Genomic DNA, 7,895 nt, shown 5'->3' with positions numbered 1-7,895 from the left:
AGAAAAACCACCACCACCACATGCCCCCGTTCTACCACCACTACCCGCCACTTTGGATGGTTGTGTGTATATGTGTATGTGTGTTTTTGGACGGATGTTTGAAATGCTTTTTCACTATTTTGGCCAAAAATCATAACCTCCACCACAGTGAACCACCATTGACCACAACCACCCAGGGTGTTAGTAGGTAGTGCCCAACTCATTAAACTCTAATTAACCTAATTGTCTACTATTTGTGTTGGAAACCCTAATTAGGGTTTAGAAAACCCTAATGTCATGAAACCCTAATTTTGGAGTTGGTCGGGACCCGCATTGAAACTATTAATTAAACTGAAAATAATACTTAATAATGCCCCTACAATTAACTTAATGCAATATTGGGCTTAATAGATTAAGTCGTTAAAGGGTTAAGTGTGGAACACTAACCCTAGTTATCATTTTATGTGAAATCCCCTAGAATCGAGAAGCTTTATTTTAGACAATGATCAGGCACATATTTGGACTATTGATTGAGTTATTATTTCACCCAAGAATGACCAAGTCAAACTTTAATCAGTCCTACCCTTAGGTGATTAAGTCCTTAATGGTTTAAGTGTTCTTACTTAACCTTAATTGTCATTTCATGTGAAACCCTAATCGTCATTTCATGTGAGGTGGTCACTGTTGCAAGTGACTATGACCTGTGATCGGGTATTGGCTCAAGTATCTTCATGTAGGTGATTGGAAGTGAGTTAAAGCTGGTAGAGTCCTTCATTGCTACAGTTGTTATATGCATACACATCGAGGCCATGTTTTAAAAACTGGTTTTTTAGTTGAACCGGTATGGTGATCGGTTTCCGGTTCGACCGCTGAGTAAACCGTTTTCTATAATTTTCATCTTTTTCGTATTTTCATACACATATCTACATACACAAATAAAGAATATGATATCCATAAGTTCAAAACATTAAAATAGACATGAAAAAAAATTGTAGATCATTCTAAAACATTAAAATAACTAATATCCATAAGTTTTACATTAATCCACATGCATTAAAAAAAATAAAGTCGTAGATGAATATAAATGCATCAAAAAACTTCATAACATTTATCATATGTTTTTATTCAGAAATTTTTTAATAAATATCAAAAAACTTTTAAAATTTATTATGCAAAAGGTTTCAAATCCATGTGTTTTTATTCAATTTAACCAGTTCAACCGGTTTAATTAAACCGGTTCAATCGGATTTTTGTAAAAACCGGCCGGTTCGATCCGGTTTAGAAATAGACATAAAGGCAGTGATAATTGAACCGCTTCCTTCCCCGATTTCCGTTCCAACCGGTTCGACCGGGCAGTTCAAACCGGTTTTTAAAACATTGCATCGAGGTGAGTTTCGCCTCACTATACCTATGGGTCGAAGGCACCAATGCCGACCCACTAGTTTTGGTTATCTGCTAGTAGAGGGATTCCCTAGGGACTGTATATAGTCATGTAGGATAGACTGAGGACTCTTGATCTAAGCTCTCTTACTTGTTCCTTGTTTGGTGGTGGTTCTAGAGTAGGATCACCTGTCCGAGTGACTATCTCACCTTTGAGTATATATGGCCATGTATTCCTTGGATTGTTGATATTTAGTATGTTGCTATACGGTAGTGATCTATTAGATCTATGTTGTGGTATTGAGTATGATGTCATGCTGTAGTGATCTGTTAGATCTGTTTCCTGGTATTGAATATGTAGCTTTGTGGTAACAACCTGTAGAACTATATGTTATATGTGCTTTTTGGTTATCATCTATGGAGTACGCTTAGGGACTGTCTGTGTTCATATAGGATAGCCTGTGAACTCTTGGTCTAGGCTCTCTTTCCTATTCCTTGTTTGGTTGTGACTCTAGAGTAGGACCATCTGTTCGGGTGGCTATCTCACCTCTGGTTAGTTATGGTTATGCATTCTATTAGGATTATTTGGTAGTGGGAATGTATCTTGTGAGAGGATTAGTAGGCAGTAGTGAGTTGTATGATTAATGTTTGTCTGTATTATGTGCCTACTTGATCTTGATTATTCATATGTCGACATATTGTGTTTGGTTTGGGTTGAGGCAGTCCTGCTTTGTGTGGTAGGCCAAGATACCTGGTGTGGGCCGACTGTATGTCATGAGCATGGAGGCTTGGGTAGAGCAGTAGGGTTGAGTCGGTAGGCCAACAAACCTTGGGTATTCCAACCCGATGGCTAATTGGACCTATTGTATATTGGCATTCCAACCTCGGGTATTCCATCCCGAGGAAGACTAGAACCGGAGGTTGACGTGGACCTGGGGTATTCCAACCCGATGGTTGACTGGACCCAACATGTTTGATTATATACGTGATCTATTTATATGGTGGTATTTTGGGGGAAACTCACTGAGCTTTATGCTTACTCAGTTGTTTATTGTTTCAGGTATCATCGGTTATTGTAGGAAGGTGAAGGCGAGACTATACACACTCATCAAAAACATTGAAGATTTTGCGTTTCTACAATACTAATTTTTAATAAAGACAAAACTTCAAAAATGGTCCCTGTGGTTTTCGAAAATATCAAGTTTAGTCCATAAGTTCAAAAAACCTCACAGATGGTCCCTGTGGTTTCAAAACTTTTAACAAATGGTTCTTTTCACTAACGTTGTTAGCTTTTGGCCGTTAAGTGAAGGGTATTTCTGTCTTTTCACTATCACAGGGACCATTTATGAAGTTTTATTTTATTTTTTATTTAAAAAAATATTATTTAATATTCTCTCTCTCTCTCTCTCTCTCTCCAGATTAATGAATCGGTGAACAATGAGGCTTTTTCAGTGAATAATGAGGCTTTTTTCAAGTTTTCCAAACGGAAAGGGAAGAGGAGTGTGAGGCTTCGGTGGGTGCTTTGCTCCAGCTGACAGAAGATGAGAGGATAGGGACCAGGTAGCAGCAGTTGTTGGTCAGGAAGAGCATCACCGGTGCTCGATCAGAAGAAATAGGGAAAAACAGGAGCGACATCAGGGTTGTCGTCGCGGAGGATGGTTGTTCCTCTTTCGATTCTTGTAGTGGATGCGAAGGGGGTTGTTTCAGTAGCTCCCTTGTTCTTTCTTCTTCAAAAAATGGATGCTTGGGTTTGATATTTGACTGGGAAGATAGAAAGAATAGCAGATGGGAAGCAGTCGGTTTTTTATCACGATTTTCCCTCGACACTTGGAGCTCGACAAAGGCTGTTGACCGCCAGGAAAGATGACCACGACCTATGGTAGTCGAAGGAGGATTTGGGGATCACCTGATAATGAGAAAGGAAGCAGAAGGGAGGTCGATGATTCTCATCTTTCTTTCTTCTCTAGTGAACAAAAAACAAATAGAGACCTATTTGCGATAATAGAGTCCTTTAACTGGAAATGGTGGAGATTAGGGGTGTTTAGGTTTTGGTTATTTGACTGTTCTGGGTTGTTTTGGAACTGATTCAGAAAAGGCACGAGAAACAACATTGGATTGAGAGTGAGATTATTGTTTTCTTCAACGAACTCACATCGGGTTCATGATTGTTGAGAAACATAGCGAAGAAGTAAAACGAGAGGGGAAAAACCTAAGAAGCCACCTGAAGCAAAAATGTTTTTTTGGTTTCGAATTTCTGGTTTGAAAGAACTTCATCCTCATGTATAATCCCTTTCTTTTCTTGGTGGATCGATGAAGCTCCACTATTGTTGAACATCAATAAGATATTTAAATGACCATGAAAAAGTTAGATTAGAGGGGTAAAAAACTTAATAAAGAAGTCGATGATGGAGATGAAAGAGTTTTGACACTGAGATTGGGGAGTTGTCATGGATCCGCATTAGGGTTAGGATTTAGGAGAGAGAGAGAGAGAGAGAGAGAGAGAGAGAGAATATTAAATAATATTTTTTTTAAATAAAAAATAAAACAAAACTTCATAAATGGTCCCTGTGGTAGTGAAAAGACAAAAATGCCCTTCACTTAACTGCCAAAAGCTAACGGCGTTAGCTAAAAGGACCATTTGTTAAAAGTTTTGAAACCACAGGGACCATCTGTGAGGTTTTTTGAACTTAGGGACTAAACTTGGTATTTTCGAAAACCACAAGGACCATTTTTGAAGTTTTGTCTTTAATAAATGTAATTCAGAATAAATAGTTTTCTGATTTAATGGATTAATAAATTGGAAAGTTTTATCGTAACAAAAATGAAAATTTTTGGTTGCGAAATTGGAACGTTACAATATGTTCCATCTCCATCATACCAAGCCCATCATGAAGATTTTGGAATGATTTTTCATCAATGTTTTGGTAAAGACGTACGCTAATTATCCTTTGGTAGAGACAAAATGTACTTCAATATTTAATTCTTGAATATAATCTTAAATAAAAATAATATCGTATGCCAATTTGCTTTGTTATAATGTTGTTGAATAAAATTCTTGTAGCTCTTTGTGTTTCATTTAATTATTTAGAGTATGGTTTAATAAATAATATGAACAATTATTTAATTTTAGATAAACTTTTAAGATTGTATAAGTGAACTAAATAAATAAAACCATTATATAAATTTAAAATGATTAATTAATAATTAATAATAATCAAAGAAATAATAATAATAATGATTAAAAAAATAACAATAGTGTTAGGTCTAGTTTAGTGTTGCGTCCTTTGAGCTCGTTAGCTAGTCCAAGTTTTGTCTCCGGTATGGGCCTGTCCATCCGTGAGTTTTGTTTAGGGTTTATTATATAAAGATGCTTGCATGCATTCTTAACGTAAGATTGATAGAGATTTGATAGCGTACAAGTTCTTATCTTTTGTAACCCTAGAATCCTCTACAGTGGAAGTTCTTCATCGAGCTCTGCTGAGGATTGAGTTCATCAAATCATTCGACACATTCAAATCCATACTTGTGTTTGTTACATTACTGTTTCTGTTTTATTCATTTACCTGTTACAAAGATCTAATCGATCAAAGAGTTTTCGAACTCATCAATTAGTATTAGAGCAGGAGACTGTGTAATTCATACACATCTCTTCTGTGAAAGAAGCGATTAGGGTTATTCCACATTAACTGATATTTATTGAGCCGTCACTCCAGAATTGACGTATCTCTTTATTTATTCATTTGCCCTAATATTACATATTACAAGTCTGATCTTTCAAACAGGTTAAACGATCAAGCATGGACGATTCTCAATCTAATCCTATCAACATCTCAAACAGCATTGGATCAACGACGAAGATTCCTATTCTATACACCTAGGATTACGAAGTTTGGGCTCATCATTTTGAAGACCATGTCATCGAATCTAAAGATAATGGGTATCTTATTTGGGAAGCCATTGTGTCTGGACCATTTGCTCACTCAGGAACATCCAAGATCATTAAAACTCAGAAAGAATATAATGATCTGTTAAAAGATGTTAAAGACGTTGGTCAAGACGAAAAGGAGAAGTTTCAGTGCAACATCAAAGCATTGAGACTGATCCGATTCGATCTTCAATCTGACACGTTTAGGTTAGTGAGTTCCTGCAGTACCGCTAAAGAAATTTGGGATAGGTTGCGAGAGCTGTATTCCACAGATGAAGATTTAGAGCACTCTATTCAGACCTTGCTTTTGTCTGAGTTTGGTGAATTTAAGCAGAATTCTGATGAAACTGTCACTCAGACGTTTGATCGCTTCAATCATCTTCTTAGCAAGATGATCAAACATGATATAGAAAGGAAGTTGATTGAATAGAAGGTCACCTTTTTGAATGACCTAAGATCTAAATGGAGAGCTGTCATGTCTACAGTTAAAGCTCATGAGCAGTTCAAGTCATATTCATTGGCAAAGCTGGTGGGAATTCTGAAATCCCAAGAAAAGATTGTCATGCAAGAAAAGAATGTGGTCTCAAGTTTGGGGTCCTTGGCCCTCCTATCAACAGGCAAGAATGCAGTGGAAGACGAAGATCTGAACCTAGAGGACTATGATCTTACGTCAGAAGATTATGCTATGATGGTATCAAATCCCAAGAGGTTCATCAAGAAGAGGTTTCCTACCAATAAAAACAGAAATTGGCAAGGAAGCTATAGTTCTGAAAAGGTAAGGGAGGAGCCAAAGACAAAGGAACCAAAGAAAGAGGTGAAAGTTAAAGGAGATTCTGGTGTTAGCTGCTATTTCTGTGGAGGAAAGAACCATTATACTAAAGATTGTGTTCTGAAGAAAATGGCAGAGAAAGATGAGGAAAAAGATGAAGAGGCTGTCTTGATGAAAAAGCTGGAAGAGATCAAGAGGAAGAAAGCTGCTACTAACCCTTCTATGAATGCTCTTATTATACAGGGTTCGGTAGAGGATGACGAGTTCGGTGGCGTGCAGGTATGGTCAACCGACTCAGAGGATGATGAAGTGAGAAAGCCTTCACATGGAAAGGCATATGTTGCAAGAGGTGACGAAAGCACTAGAAAGTGTTTTGTGGTGACTGATGTATCTCACATAAGGGGATACAATACTGATGGTGGAAACGAGGACACCAAGGAGCGAGAGGACTTATGCTTCACAGCAAAACCTCTTAGTGTGCAGATCAATGAGCTTGATGAATTGATCAAGAAGGTACAATCTCTCTTTATTTCATTCAAACTCCCACATAAATCATATGAAAAAGAATTAAATAGCTTAAATTCAAGAATCTCAAATCTAGATAGTTGTTTAACTCAAACACGGGTCACCAATTCTAACCTAACTGACCAAATAAGCAGGGTGTCTTCCAAGAGTGAGGAGTGAAGGATGTGGATAGAGCAAAAAGAGTCGGAGCTGATAAAGTATAAGGATGAAAACATTTATTTACAAAGAGACAATTTAAAACTTTTAAAACAGAGAAATGTTTTTTGTTTGATTGCTAAACGACTTTATGCTAACATCACTCAACTACATCTGAATTGTGAAATAGGGTAGAAAATTCATCGCATGATTTTGCCCTTCCTTGAGTTTAAGGATGATGAAATCGATGCTGAAGCATATAATTGCGAAAGTGTTGTATCGTCTGATGATGTGAATCCCACTTACATGTATGGTCTGGACAAAATAGAATCTTTCATAAAGTCCAAGGACCATAAGGACATGCTGAAAAACCTTTTGGATGAAAACGATAAGCTGAAACTAAGGACTAAAACTATACAAAAATTTGACTCGTTGAGTGCCAATTTAAGTTCAGAAAATAAAATTGATGTTGAAAACGCATCTGAACTTAATGAGGATGATGATATGAGTGAAATTTCTGTAGAGGATGTAGTCGACTGTTCTGAGTTTGTCAAGAGCGAACCCGAAAACCACAAAAATCTTATTTCTGAAAATTCTGTGGAGTTCGATCGTTTGTCCCAAAATAAGTCCCCGATTCTTGAAGAAAGGGTTGTTGTGTACCAAAAGGTGAGAACAACACCAAATCAGGTGTACAAGGTCACAGGAGTAACCGAGCATCAAACAGCCGAACTCACTGCCATAATGAATGAAGATAACACAGATGGCTGTGATGAGTTTTTCTGGTCTGCTCCTATAGATAATGCCGACGAAACTGTTGGTCTGTCAGAGCGGACGTCCTGGAAAACCAAAGGCAGATATGTACCAGAGCCACTGAACAAGCCTGACAACTTCGACGTGCCAAGCACTAGTGGTACAAAAGAAGTTCCTATAGAAGAAGTCACTTCCACAAGCGAAACATCATCTGTGAAAAATGAACCGGCTGGCAAGAAGCAGAAGCAAAAGGCTAACATCCAAAAACAGCCAAAACAAGTGAAAGATCAAAAGCAGCAGAGGAATCTGAGATGCAAAAAGAACCTCTCAGAGCGAAAGTAGTTTTGGCGATCTAAAAACACCCATTTCTCCTATCACGATAAGAATTCAAAGCAAGAGAAAAAGGATTTAAGGCCACGTGAGGAACATAAC

Source organism: Lactuca sativa, chromosome 3 (assembly GCF_002870075.4).
Source record: "Lactuca sativa cultivar Salinas chromosome 3, Lsat_Salinas_v11, whole genome shotgun sequence".
Lineage (NCBI taxonomy): Eukaryota > Viridiplantae > Streptophyta > Magnoliopsida > Asterales > Asteraceae > Lactuca > Lactuca sativa.
This window is presented reverse-complemented; position numbering follows the sequence as displayed.